Below are 15,431 nucleotides of genomic sequence, written 5' to 3'. Positions count from 1 at the left end.
TCTCATGAAAATGGTAGTAAAATGCAAATGTTATTGATAAAAGGTTATAATTTGTAATATTACAATTAAGAAAGAGTGAAAGTAGGGTGAATGAGTTTGAATGAAAGTTAAGACCAGGAGGTTTCGGTGTTAAACAGCACATAAATTGGAAAGCAGATTTGGGGAAGCAAACTAACTATTGACATTAATTATAGCTGCAATTTAACCACCTTGAAGTGATCCCTAGTTGTCACAGGATTTGAACCTTCTTTATATTTTGAAACTGGGAATTCAGTGTCATGTCCCCTAATGTTTGAACATAAAAGTGTTTCTCTAAAGTTAAAAAAACAAACAAACATTTCTTTGTGACAAAAATTTGTTAAAAACAGTGTGCGTTTTATCCTGTTTTATCTAGGATTAAGATTTGTTATACTTGTTAGGGTTAGGGCTAAGTCTATCATGGGCTACCGATTGGACTTCACTGATGTAAGTACTTTAAATTAAACATGTTATTCTATTTTGTGTTCAATAGCAGTTCACTACCCATAACTTGTGTGGGACAGTGCTTTAAGGTGACCTGTTTATGTAATCATGCATTCAGGAGAGGCTGAGCAGGAGCTTGAGGCACCAGCACTGGGTCAGTTCACAGAAGAGCGCAGTCACTCAGTGATGGAGCAGAGCACTCTTTTTTTTTCTTTTCTTTTTTTCGGAGCTGGGGATCGAACCCAGGGCCTTGCGCTTGCTAGGCAAGCGCTCTACCACTGAGCTAAATCCCCAACCCCAGGAGAGCACTCTTTGAATAATCCATAATCTTCACATTTCTTCAGCAAGACTTCTCATTGTATTGTGAATTGCAATGCATTGCTCCGTTCAGGCTGCAACATGTGGATGGTTTGGCTTGTCATCTTTCTCACACCTTTCCTGTGTGGTCCAACCATAGTCAGCTAATGTTGCTGATTACACTCTTATTACTCATAGCACCAATCCATGAATCCACACCAACCTTCTAGGTCTACATCTTGGCACTGTCCAGCTCAACTGGCTTCCCACCTCTTAATTCTAGACGGAATTAATCGACTCCTTCTTTAAGCATTTAAAAATTGGATCTATTTAGTAAATTGAGATACCTATAGAAACTATGGGTCATTTGTATCTATCCATGACTATATCCTATCTACTACCTCTGTCATTTGTCAATCTATTTATATCCATAACCTATTGTCTATCATCAATATATTTATGTCTATAATCCATTTTAATCATTTAATCAATCTCTCTGCCATTTATCACCAATATGTTATCCATTTATCATTAACTTATCATCTGTCTTCTACTTATCTATCATGCATCAACATTTATCATCTATCAATATCTATCTATCATCTATCATTATGTTTCTATTTTTACCATCTTACTATATCAATCTTCACATTATCATCTGTCTATCTGTCTGTCTGTCTATCCTTTATCATCTACTTCATCTCTGTATCTACTTCTACCATACTCTCTATATCAATCTTCTATTTATCATCTATCATCGATGTACCATACTTGTATCCTTACCATGAATACAAACTCATATTGTATTCTCGGCAGGGTTGTTCATATTCAAATGAAGATGATAGATGGATATAGACATATTTTCCTAGGTACATGTACACAAATGGAATGTTTGGAAGATAACATTAACTGATGGACTCTAAACCCAAACTTACTACTTGAACCAGCCATTCTCCTAAAGTTAAAAAAAGTCATATTTATATTAAATCTACAGCTGCACTTGACTAAGATACATTGCTTGATATCTATGATTGTCACTTCAATTTGACTACTTGGATCCTTCTAAAGGGATGAAGGTTTAGACCCGCATTAAGACTGGATTAGTGCTCCTCTCTTAAAGCTCTTTCTAGTTTATGATATTTTGATACACTTTAAAATGAAGTAAATATGAAGAGTTCTCCTGTGTTTCTGGCTGTAAAGATGGATAGCTAAAGCCAGCTCTCAACAGAATTGGTGGTGGTGAAATAATCGAGCAATTATATACTGCTTGCGTGCATGTATTTCCGTGTTCTTCACAAGGGTTGCCTCTGAAAAATAGGCACTTAATGAAATTCTTAGCTCAGGCTACAATGACTTCTTTGACAGAGTGAAGCTGTTAGGGAGATGTAAGCATAGCCATTATAAGCCGGTCATGATTAATAATGGTGTCTGATGAATACATAGTGGCTCTTTGCTGTACTGATGGTGGGTGATTATACACTGGAGCTGTTGTCGAACGCTTCTGTGTAAATTAGATAAATTGCTTCCTTGTTAAGAATTTTAAAAGGCAAATGATATTGACTACATATATATGGCTAGAGGCCAAAGAAATATTTTAGTTATTCAAATCCACAGCTAAGGGGATATTCTAAGGACAGTACATATCTAAACAGGCTTGTAAATTTTGGGTTACATTTTATTACCATTATTCTTCTTTCTAAGTGTCAGATAGACACTTTGTTTTAATAGACTTCCACAAACAACACAAAGTACAAAAATATCTGGAAATATATCCAAAAGGTCAATGACATGACACATAATCCTACAAAATGTCCTTCTATTTTCAGTTTTAAATTAACTTTTTAAAATTAGCAAAAGAGTAGTTGGTCTCATTTCTTCATAGTCTGCCCTTAGTAATTTGTCTCTTCATGACTTTCTTCATTCCCCAACCCCATCTGTTTATATTACCCTCCCTACCCTGGTAGCTCCTGTTACACAAATTAACACCATCCTTTTTTTCTTTGAGTTACTTACCTTCTGGTGCTATGATAAAATGCCATGACCAAAAGAAAGCTTTATTTTACATTAAGGTGTCAGAGGGATGGATTCAGCACTGGTAGGTAGCAAGATCCAGTGACCAAACATTGAACAGGAAGTTAAGAAGGCTACAAATCTTCATAGACCATCCCTAAGTGACGAACTTCCTCCCTCCCACACCAGTGATGCATCTCCCTGCCAGCGTCCACCAACCAGGGGTTCCATAATCTCCCCTAAACATCACTAATAACTGAGAATCAAGAGTCTGTGGGGTTTATTTCTCCTCATTCAAACTATCTCATCCCTTACCCTTAAGTAAGACCTTTGCTTTACTCTGGTGGTGCTAAGACCACACGTCCTGACACATATACTTGCATGTAAACATTACTCAGTGAGGCTCTTCATGTAAGCAAAAACATGTAGTGTTGTCTTTCTGTATCCAGCCCAATCCACTTAATACCATAAATTCCGTGATTTCATTTTTCTTTGCAGATGTATAAAATTCTATTTTGTATACACCACGGTTTCAGTGATAGATATCAGACCACCTGTATTTCCTAGCTATTGTCAGAAGCCACAGATTTCAATGTATAAATGAAGATCTTGGCCACAGAGTTACAGTTTTTAAGCAGCATCTAGTGCATTACATCCACAATCATACTGTAGTTTTATTTGTAGCATTTCCTGAAGCTCCTTAATGGTTTTCCTCAGTGACTGCACAGTTAACATTTTCACCAGCAGCAAACAAGGATCCTCCCTGCCCAACTCTTCACCAGCATTTCTCATCCTTTGTTTTCTTGAATTGAGTCTACCTGAAGTAAGATGGACGTTCCAGGCTGTGACACACACACACACACACACACACACACACACACACACACACACACTCACACCCGGAAACAGTGACAGCACCATCCACAATCCAGAAAGACTCTGTATCCACAAGTAGAAAGAAACTAAATCTTTATCTCTAACCTAGCTCAAAAATCAGTTCAGAATGGATCAAAGACCAAACGTACATCCTGAATTTTTGAAACAGTTCAAGACACAAGCACAGGCAATAGTGTTCCCAAATCACAGAAACTAACCACAAATATCTACAAACACGATCACACGAGATAAAAGGTCTCAGCACAAACAGGAAAAGTATGACTAGAGAGAAGAGACAGCGCATGCCCGGAGTGGGGGTGGGGAGAGGTCAGTGCGGGTATCATGGCAGGAGGTAAAAATCTGCAATCTCCACAGAACTGTAAAAATTAACCATAAAAAAAAAGAGGAAAACCACCAATCCCAAGTAGGTGGAAGAACTGAGTAGATGTTTTCAAAAGAAAAAAAACAGTAAATAATGCTTGCAACATCAATAAATATTGGTACAGAGTGTTCAACCTCTCTAGCTATCTGGTAATGCAAATTCAGTGTAGAGTTTTCATTTTTAAGGTGATGAGTGACCCTCCATCTTAGAAGTCCCTAGCACATATCAGATATGCAGCACACAGAGATGCTTTTCACTGGAGACTCACGGACCTTTCTTCCTAAAGCAGATAATTAAAATCTTTCACAGGTGTGATTGACATGAAGGCGGTGGTTCTGAGAACTCGTTGTAAACAGGAGCGTCTTGCATACTCTTCAGATAACGTACTCTGTCTTTGGGAATTCCAATGAGTGCTAAACTGCTCTTAAAATTGTCTCCGGGGGCTGGGGATTTAGCTCAATGGTAGAGCGCTTACCTAGGAAGCGCAAGGCCCTGGGTTCGGTCCCCAGCTCCGAGAAAAAAAAGAACCAAAAAAAAAAAATTGTCTCCATAGGGGAAAAACAGCATCCCAGGGAAAGAACCAGTACCCACATAGTCTGCTGTGAGGCACACTCAACAATAGTTTAAACAGTTAATGCCACAAGGCTTCCTGTCTGCTCAAGTGTTCCTCCCACTTATATCCCCACCCTTGAGGGCTGGAAACAAGTTTGAATATCGGTTTTCTGAGACCAGTGTAGCCTGAGTGTCCTGTATCCTGTGGGTATCAGGTCTACAGGGGCTGTGCTGGCCCTATGGAACCTACCTCTCAGGTCTCCTTCCCCTTCCCCAGGCCTGCAGGTCTAGCTTGGGTAACTTGGGTCATGTATATAGCTCCCAGGCCCTCTCCTGGAAAGCCAGTGTTACCAGGCGTCCATCCTACTTCAATGCCTCAGTAGATTTGCATTCTTAAAAAAATTTCTCCTATTCTTTTCTGACAGAAATTCAAATTCTGTCAAGTATCCTGATGTAAAAACAGCTAACCTAATGAGCTTCAGCACCTAAAAGTAACAATTTTCCCAGTCGGCTTCTGAAAACCCATTGTTTATACGGGATTCTCCGTTAAGCGAGAATGGCGATTTCTACTGCACTGTGGACACTGCGAAATCCTCGGTTTATCTAGTTAAAACATCTGTGCTTAGGAAAGGGAATAGATATCAAATCTTCATTTGATTTATTATGTAAGAAAGTTCCCAGACTCTATATTGACATTAAGACGAGATGAACAAAACAGAAGAGATTCGGAGGAGCAAGGCCTCTCGGGGTAAGGGTGCATCTAGTAGATCAGGCGCAAGCATGACCGCTCTTTTAATATTATTTTCTGTTTCCTTTAAATCTCCGAATGCCTGACCTAAAGAAGAATAAATCAAGAGGAGAGGTTAAGTTTCATCATTACCTAGGTACGATGCAGCGGTTTGGTCGTGTTTACCAATCAAACATGAGCGTCTGTCTGCTGCTTGCCAAATTGTGTGGAACCTAACCACAGGCGTAGGCAGGCTGCCTATCTCTTTTCGTGGCACTAGTGAATAATACTTAGATGACTGGCAGCTACCATCGTTTTGCTGTTTCTAATTTCTTAGCCTACTTTCCCTCTAGTATTGCAATGAAACATTCATTGTCTAATCAGGTCTTTATGACGCGATCTACCTTTGCCTTGTGCATGCTCTGTATGGAAAGAGCAGATGCTCCGTTGTGAGGGGTGAGGGGATGAAGAGCCTGGTTATACCCAGTCTACCCGTTTCTCTGGGTCTGGCTGTTCATGTGCGTTCTTCGACAACTTTAATGGAAGGCATGACCACCTTGCTTGTCTCTAAGGACAGCCAAACTTAGTTTTTAATTGGTCTTCCTTCTTCAGTGGTTCATTAAATACTATACAGAGCCGTTTTACCAAAGCTGAACCCCCAGAAGGGTCTGTCTACTGCATAGACGCTGTTTATGGTGGCTGTCTACGGTTGCCTGAGACTGGGCATTGAAGTCAGGCCTGGAAGAGAAGCTAGAGCTAAAATCTCTGTGCCAAACCAATAAATATAAAGAGTTCCTGAAAACTGGAGTGGAAGGAGTGGGTATTTAAATAGTCGTCTAGACAAATAGAAGCCAGTGGTGATAAATCTATAATGAACAGCTTTTAAGAATTACAACCGTGTTTTGCATAATAGATAAGAGCAAAAGCCTGTTCTCTTAAATTGACGGGGAAGAATTCTGATAAGCCGCATTAGGAAGCATGGCTGCAGAGAAGGAAACTGGTAAGAAAACTGAGCAAGTGCACGGCACGCAGCATTCTGTATCAGAAATGTAAGGAATTTGACAGTTGTTCTCTGAGTATTCTTCCTCAAGATCAAGAGGGAAATGGATTTCTATTTAATGGCATGCTTTTTAAAATTTAATGTGCCCGCTAATAAAGTAGCTTTCAATTTGAAAGCATTTTGCCTCCTGTTACCATTTAGTCCTTTTGAATATAGAAATCAAAATTTGTTCTAAATATCACTGTGGGGGGACATATTTTATTACTCCAAATATGATTTTTTTTCTCATGTACCCTGTGTGTTGTTTTACGTTACAGTACGGTTAGAAAAACCTTCTGAAATCTCCGTTCTTCAGTAATTACCAATTCATTAAGTAGTATGAGTTCTGAAGTAATTATGACGTCGGCTTTTGTTGTCTTGTCTGTCTGGTAACATAATCTACTTCCAGTTCATTAATATTACAGCCGATACTCATCTGCCGCCTACACCAATGGAGTAAGGGATGAAGAGGAAGAGGCACCATACATTGGTCACAGCGACAAAGGCTCCTAATTATCGAAGACCATTGATGAAAGAAGTCGCACTTCAATACACCTCTCTTCAAGTCTGAGGAAAGCAGTTGTTTACGTTTTATTCACTTCCTGTGTGTGCGTGTGCAGTTTCCCTTGGTGGACTTAAGAGAGCGGAAGATCACTTGGACCTAGAAGTACCGGTGGTCGGGAGCTGTCTCAGGTAGAGGCTGAGAACGGAACCTGGGTTCTCTGGAAAAGCAGGGAGTGCTCTTAGCCACGAAGTCATCCCCAACTTTCGTAAAAATTATGCTAGAGAAAACATTAACACACCGAAAGCGCATAAAAGCTTAACAGAGACATCAGAAAACAACCTGACGTAAAGTACACCTTTGGGCTCTGGTTGACACTTCAAGTTTAAAAGAAGTGCCTGGAGAAACTTCATTTTTTCCTAAAGAGCCGTAACTATTTAGGAACACGTTTGTTATTGTTTATTCTCGATCTTCAGTCACAGTCTCTTAAAAACGCAGTGCCCAGAATGCCCAGTTATGTTTGAGAGCAGTCCTGCCTCACAGACTTTCCTCATGGTTGATGAATCCAGCACATCTCACCGTGACTATGGCTGCCCACAGTTACTGAGCACTTGTGGTAGGTGCCCAGGGTGTGGACTTCAGTTTTATTGATCTTATTTAGTATAAATATGAATGTTGGGCTGGAGCAACGGCTCAGTGGTTAAGATTACTTGATGCTCTTACAGAACCTGGGTTTGATTCCAAGCACCCACACAGAAGCTCATAACCATCTGTAACCCTAGTTCCAAAGTTGTCCTTTCCTGGCTTAATGGGCCCCAAGAACACATGGGGTCCAAAGATATTCATGCGTACAAAATACCATTCATAAGATAAGTTTTAAAAATTAAAAAAGAGCATGAATGTAAAGTGTCTCCTATGTGCAGTGGGTCCAGTATTAAGTAGAGGAGACTTAGGATGTTTACAGACCTGTGGTTAAGGCGAAGTCTTCCGCATGGTGTCTACTTCCAGCCGCTCTTCAGGATTCATTTGTGTCGATGCTTCAAGACTTGTTGGAAAGGAGTCAAGGCAATGACCCCCAAATTTCAACTTTACTCAATGGTTTGCTGGCTTAGTCAAATGTGTGGACCTGAGAAACAAGATTGCTAAGGGTGTATGTCTGGTTGATGCTGAGTCCCGAGGCAGAAGACCAAAGTCCCAGGCAGAATAGGGCTAGAAAGGCAGAGCACATCTTCCCTATTAAGCTTTTGTTGTTTTAATCACTCTCAAGGCTTTGATGAATGGAAACACAGAGACATGTTGATGTGTGTCACCTGGTAACGGCCTCACAGGCCAAAGGAAAGCATGTTTCCAAAGATGTGGATACCTCATAACCGAGTCCACACAATACTCACCTGACATCACACAGTTACTTAATCCCACATATGCATACATGTATAACTCTCTCTGCCATCTACTATGGTTACTATTCAAGCTAAAACGTCCTATTTAAACCAGTTAAACTTCTATTAAAACAGTTAAATTTCACCAGCACTCTTCTGCTATTCGGTTTTTTTTAAATTTGTTTTGGGATTAAACTCTAAATACTTAATTTCACCCCTTCCCTTTCCAACCTCCATCCCCTCACATGGACCTTCCCTGCTTGCTCCCTTTTTAAACCAGAGCCTTCTTTTCCTCATTGCTATTGTTATGTGTGTCTAAATACATAAACACAGCCTGCTCAGACCCATTACTGTTAATTATGTGTCTATGAATGCAGTGCTGACCACTTGGTATTGTTTACCCACTAGGTATTGTTTACCTTCTCTGTGGAAGGTTATTTCTCCTATTCTTGGCATCCCTTCGTTGGTTTGTCTAGGGTTGGGACCCATGAAATCTCCCACTTCCATGATAGAAAAGTCTTGTTCAGGCAGAGAACTTCAATTGAAAACGTCCCCAGTCCCCAGCTGCAGGTTCCTGCAGAGTCATGCTGACTCTCCTCTAATTTGTGTTGATTAACAGAACATTTTTCCAGCACATAGTTGGTTCTGGAAAAAAATATTTGTTGCCTAAATAATTTAAGGAATTCTGCTGTAGAACAGTGCTTCTGGACTTTTTCACTCGCCTCCATCAAAACCTTCCCACTAAAAGAACTCAATTTTCCAATATTTCCCGAGCAATAATTTCTTTTTAGTGATGAACGTGTGTGTGAGTCATGTGCTACGATGACACCCAACTTGAAGACGTCTGGATGCTCTTCATCTGTAAAGAGGTAAACACTGTTGTGAAGAATATATTTCAAGTAGCAAGAATTTAAAGCAAACCTGGAAGGAAGAGAGAGGAAAGATCATTGCTTGTCAGCAGTTATCTCAGTGTTCATCTTGACCGAGACATGAGAGCACTGGGGCCCTTTAAATGCAAAACGCAATCATCCTCCTATCCAACGAACACTTCCTGACTATGAGACATGGGCACACATTGTAGCGCACACTTTGAATGCAAGATCAACAAACCCAGGATCCCAGCTCTCCAGTAGAATATAGATGGGCAGAGGAGTGTGTGGTCTAGGACGTGCATGGTGATCAGGTCCAGCAGGTTTATCATCGGGAGAAGATTCAGGGCAAGCTGAAAACCATGACAATCATTTTACATTTGCCATGTTCTCGAGTTCGAACTAAAGGAAAGCGGTGGACAGTTGGTACTGATCCTAGAGGAAGATCAGGAGCAGCACTGGCTGACAAGGGGAGAGGAGGCCCAGCACATCTGAGAACAAATCTGTGGCTTGCCATCTGTCTTTATTTAAATAAAATACTTGATTAATTTCAAATGGGGGGGTCGTGAACTGACATTGCACAAATACTGAGAGTCTAGATGATGTGAAATAAAGGGTTCCCAAAGGAGTAAAGTCAAGCTGAAGAGGTGCCTGAACCGGAAGACCATGAGGATTAGAGTATTGGCTCACAGACACAGGTACACATTCTTATTTAAAAATTCAAAACACACACACATATGACACATACGAAGTCATGATCCATATTAAAACTTTTTCTTGTTACTTCCACAAAACAGCAAAGGGAAGCACCTTAAGGGGGGTAGCCTTTATGTTGACTCATGGCGAGGAGGTGATGGAAGGAGTCCCTGGAGACAGTGACAATGATCTCCCGTTCCAGACAGAAGAGAACACAACCTTCGAACTCACCCCCAGGAGCCCCTCCCTGGCTGGGCTCGAGATGCTCCAGGTTCCCTTATCTCTCCAAACTGCACCGCACACTAGAGGCCCAGTGTTCGAACATTTCACACTTGAACTACAGTGTGCTCTTAGAAAAAAGTTTGTGATTTAAGAAGATGAGTGGTTTAGAATTACCGACAAAGGGTAGCATGGCTGACCTGGGTAGGGGTTTACTGATTGCTGCTCAAGGGACAGTAGAGCCACATGACATATGCTGCTCCTTTACAAACTGGTGTAGCATTCACAGAATAGATCAACAGAGTGTGACACTGAAAATTGAAATTTAATTCTATTTGTCCATTGGTTTTAGTTATCCATCATAGTTTTCCCTTAACAAACTGTGTGTGTATGTAAACAAAAAATAAAAACAAAACAAAGAACGAAACAGGTAAAAGGGTCATTATGATAAGAACCAGAGTAGAAAGCACTCCTCTCAGCCATCATGCAGGAAAATATTTGTGACTTATGTTGGGAAATGTTATATGCTTATAATTGTAATATATCAACACTTATCTGTAGATATTAAAAACAGTGCACATTGCTCACCTGCATAACGCTCCAGCCTGAAGCAGCAGTGGCCTTCAGCACTTCTAGTTTTTTTCTGGCCTGGGTTGATAAGCTTATTCAATGATACTATTATTTATTTTTTCTTATTTCTCCCTCTCTTCAAACACCCTCCTCCCATATGCACAATGTTTTTTCTCGTGATATTACTGGTTGGTCTCAACTCTTGAAATCCTGTTGACCCAAATCACTGCATTCGGCTTCCTCTTCTGTCTGGAGAAGGAATGGAAGGTGGTAACAAGCTTTACTTTCAAACAGGTGACTGTCACTCCCGTTCAAGAGCAGACGTTTCCACAGGCCCACAAGCACTTTCTTCTGTTGTAGTTCACCTATCAGGACTCCCACTATTCTGACACCTATTATAGATTGAAACCTGTGGTAGGTGTTTTTCTTTACTTTCTAAACTTTATTAATTTTATTTTACTTCAGCAAATTTCAGTTACCTAAGAGATGTGTCCCCCAGAACCCCCCCCCCGTATCTCTCGAACAGTGGTATCTGCTGTCCTTTTAAGTTCTGTAGAGCTCATTATAGAACCACAGAGTTTTCAGGCCGTGTGTACTTTTAGACACTGGTATAAATTTAGCAACTGTGTGAAGTTTGTGTTCCAGGCTTGCTTACTACGTTCCTGGCAGGCATTTATAGAAGTATCGTGCTTTCACACATAGCTTGTGGGAGAGCCTGGATTTTTTTTTTTGACACAGTTCTTGCAGCACTCTCCAACATGGAGTCAGAGTTAGACTCCAGGGTGAACATCATTCTAAAAATAATTACAATAATGCCCTAGGAAGGTGAAATGCAAGTTAGACTCAGCATCACCTTGCCTTCAACAAATACGTCTACGGTGCCACCATTTCTCACGAGCACATTTTACAAATAACAAGAGTAAGACAGACTGCTCAAAATTGCAGGTGTTTGTATAAAAAACATCACTGTCAGACACAGGCACAATCAAGAATTGCAGTTAATTGAGATCAGTAGCACACAGAGGTAGGTGACTGCAGGGCAGTGCTGAAGGTCCTTTTGAGAAGCTCGAGAGAACAGAGGTAAAACAGTTGGAGAAAGAGGTGAGTGGAAAAAAAAAACAGTGACTACAAGGATCATGGACCATGTGCAGAACTGTGTTCAGGGTATAGACCTGGGTTCTGCTCACTGATATACCAGGAAGCCCCCACATTCTCTATTGCAGGTATGTGGGGATTTGGGAACATCTTGAGTAGTTTTGTCTGGAATTGATGGCATTAAACTCTAAGGTCCCAGCACTTTTATGTCTCAGGAATGTTTAGCAAATAACAGTGAATTAAATATCAGTGATCCAGCAGTTATCTGCTCAAAGAGCTCCTGCAGCCCTGGAGAGAGATTTTAAAACAAAAGTGTCAGAGTCTCCGGTGTTAGAAGAAAGCAGTATGATGTGAGATAACAGAGGTCACTTTCATTTTAAGAGATGGGACTGCAGATGCTGGAGGATGAACAATCTTGTGTTTCTGGATTTCAAAGGTTTGAGAGATAGTAAGACAAGCTCTACCGTGTGTTGGTAATTGACACCCCACAACATCTTCCTGCAGCTCACCTCTAAGCAGACATTACCAAAGAGGACAGGGGCTCCTATACTACAGCTGCTAAAGTCATCATCCCCTTAGGAAACTCATGCACAATATTGCTGAGAATAAAATCAGTAATCACTATAGGGGTATTGATGGCCTACCCCAGACTATAAATGTACCGGCTGATCTATCTATAACATTTGGGTATACAACTAAAGAAAATAGAGTATGTATAGAAAACAGGTGCCTACATGCTGTGTTCTAGAGGGATGTCAACTGATCCATGAACTATAAAATACGTGTGTATATAAATATACACATGCAGCATGATGACATACTATTCAGCCATACAGAATGGAATAAAGTCACTTTCTGGTGAATACATGGAACTATAGGTCATCTTGTTGAGGAAAATATGCTAAACCTTAGAAAGACATTTACCACATATTCCCTTATATGTGCTAGCAAAAAAAAAATGAAAAAGGGAAAGATGAGGAAAGCAAGCAAGCAAGAAAGAAAAGGATGAGTCAAAATTAAAGTATGATACATATATGTCTAGAAATGTCACTAAGGAATTATTGATCTGCATTTGTAGCATGAGCTAACAATTCAATAAAAGATCAAAATTGACTCCGATTGGTCCATTAGAGAACTTTCTTTTCTCCTTCTCCCTTACACTGTCCATGTATTTAATGCCTTGCAGTTCTAATTCAGCAATTATTCTGTCCTTTGTTGAATCTTCACTTCCATCTAAGTGGCAAATTCATTCAAGACTGGAAAGAAGCTAGAGAATATCTGTCACGAAAATAGCCTCAAAGACAGATCCTGCATGTTTTGAGACTTGGTTTTGATTAGTAAAAGACATTTGTCAAAGGAAATTAGTGTCTTTGAGAACCATGCAGAAAAATTAAAATTTGGCCATTTTTACCAGATATTGACCAAAATTAGCTAAGCAGTGCTTCCTCTCTGAGTTTCAAGTATTACACCTCAACATCCCAAGCCACATACAACCCCGACCCTACCAGACCCTCATCATACAGAATGACTGAGCCTCCCGCTATCTGAAGTTATCTATAAATGCTGTTTGCCTAAGTTTCTTTTTCTCTTCATAATTTCATGAGTAGATTTGTACTGATTACAGATCTTATTAAACTCATCAGGTATGGTTTCCACTTCTTTCTCATTTTTTCTGCTTCTCCTTTTTAGTGAGACACTGTCTGGTAGGCACATTTCAATCTGGCTTTGAACTTGTTCTGTTGCCAAGGATGACGTTGAACTCCTGATCCTCCTGCCTCCTCCTGCTCTGTTGTCAATACAGGTTTCAGTCACCTTGTTCAGTTTTTTCTTTAGTAAGTAGACAACTTTCATGTTCTCCCTTAAATGAGAGCTCTGTGGGTCCTTGTGGGCATATCTGGGTAGCTGTCATTGCTGTCTGTGGCAATTGGAGCCATTTATTTTTAAATGTGAAGTAGAGTTTGCATGAACATTTGAAGGGTGAAGGAATGGCTGTTGATGTGGTTTGATCATGGACACTCTCTAAAAAGGAATGATTTGTGACCTCAGCATGGGCCAGCAGGGACAGGCTGAGATTGCTTCATGCCAGGCAAAGTACTAATAAGAGAAACTGTCAACAGAGAGATGGGGAGCAAAGAAACTCTGCTCAGGTGTATGGGCATAGAGGTGAGCAGAGTCGATCAACCAGAGACCTTTCCTGCTCGGAACTCGTTTTCCTGTACTAAAGACCTCACTTTACCAGCATACACAAATTCCTTTCCCCCTAAGAAATCACACTTCATAACCATGCCAACAAAATGTGAATAGCAAAACAGCTCCTTGTTAAAAGTAATATTTATGTAGTGGAGCAATTATCTTCACATCATTTAAAACTTCTGCACTTTTATTTAACCCATCTTCCTCATTGTTGTTACTATGCCAAGTCTGGAAGTTGGCAGGTTTAGGTGAACTATGTATCTTTTATAACTAAATAATTTTAATTTCTCTCTCTCTCTCTCTCTCTCTCTCTCTCTCTCACACACACACACACACACACACACACACACACACACACACAAATGTGCATAAATAAGAATGACGTAGTTTTATAAAATATTATAGTATTAATTTATTTGTTAGGCACAAGACTCCAGCACTGTCAATTGTAAATGAGATGTATTCTTGGCTGATAGATTTTAGGCAGATGTCCAACTCTCAAGGTCAGGATGATATGTTTTCCCATTTAAAATATAACATCTTTCAAAATCAGCATGAATATCTTCATGTAGCCTAAGACTTATAGCAAACAACTTGAGTGCGGAGCCTTTAACCAAGTTCAGCTCTCCCCATAACATCTTTCGCAACAGGTCCCGAGTAGGAAGTGTCCAGAGTCTGTCTACTAAGGTGTGGCAGCACTGGAGTGCATACCAGACACCCTCATTTCCGTCTGAGCTCTGACTATTAGACAGGGTCATGTTCCTTGGATGAGCTCAGTGATGGCTGATGCCCAGGTTGTTTCCCAGAAGAAGCTTGGAGACAAAGCTCCCACTTTGCATTGGTGACTTAGCTGCCCCTTGTCACCTGTAGAAACACCCACATGGGTTCCTGTGCATGCTATGTCCTTACAAACTTCACTATCTCCACAAGAAGACAGAAGCCAAAGAGCCATACGGAGGAACTTCTCCTGTGGCATTGTTTTCCTCTCAGCCACAAAGGAGGGAGGTGAGAGTTAAGAAACAAATAAATGGATCTAGGTTTGTGCACTGCCTGGGGTGCACAGGTGTCTACCTTGGGTTTCATTGACTTTAATGAGAGTCAGGGTGACCTGCATTCAGATGAGAGAGCTTCGTATAGACAAACTCTCACTTTGGAAAGTAAGCTTCTTAGACCCCTGTTTATGAAACACAGGAATGATTTCTCATTGAAGGAAACAGAAGGTGTGGCAAGAATTTGCATTACACACAGAGAGACAGTTTTGCTTACAACAAGGTGTCATGCATCAAAAATCTCCAAGACCTCCAAAATTGTCTCAGTATGTAAGATATCTTCTTAGCATTTTTTATTACAGATAACTTGCCCAGGTACCTAATGTACTCACATAGACTGCTCACAGGTTGATCTGAGCTTACACTCCTCCTGCCTCTACATGCCAGCTGTTGGGATTTCACCCCACCAAACTGAACCACAATGCATCATTACGTACAAGGTTTTTATTTACAAATGTGAAGGAGCCTAAAGATACTTGTCTTGCATTAAATGTTATTTATGTTAATTTTATGA

General features: G+C 40.4%; 1 long non-coding RNA gene across 1 annotated transcript in view; it reads left to right on the top strand.

Annotated features, from left to right (window-relative positions):
• Nucleotides 1–9,650, top strand: part of LOC147996636 (uncharacterized) — a 95,040-nt gene extending 85,390 nt beyond the window's left edge. Inside the window, exon 9 of the long non-coding RNA XR_015677268.1 lies at nucleotides 6,771–9,650. This is a non-coding gene — a long non-coding RNA (uncharacterized LOC147996636). The remainder of the gene's footprint in view (nucleotides 1–6,770) is intronic.
• The last annotated feature ends 5,781 nt before the right edge of the window (nucleotides 9,651–15,431 follow it).

The sequence above is a fragment of the Rattus norvegicus genome, chromosome 2, assembly GCF_021556685.1.
Source record: "Rattus norvegicus strain SHRSP/BbbUtx chromosome 2, alternate assembly SHRSP_T2T, whole genome shotgun sequence".
NCBI lineage: Eukaryota > Metazoa > Chordata > Mammalia > Rodentia > Muridae > Rattus > Rattus norvegicus.
The sequence above is the reverse complement of the archived record's forward strand: the minus strand, read 5'-3'. Positions and strand labels throughout refer to the sequence as shown.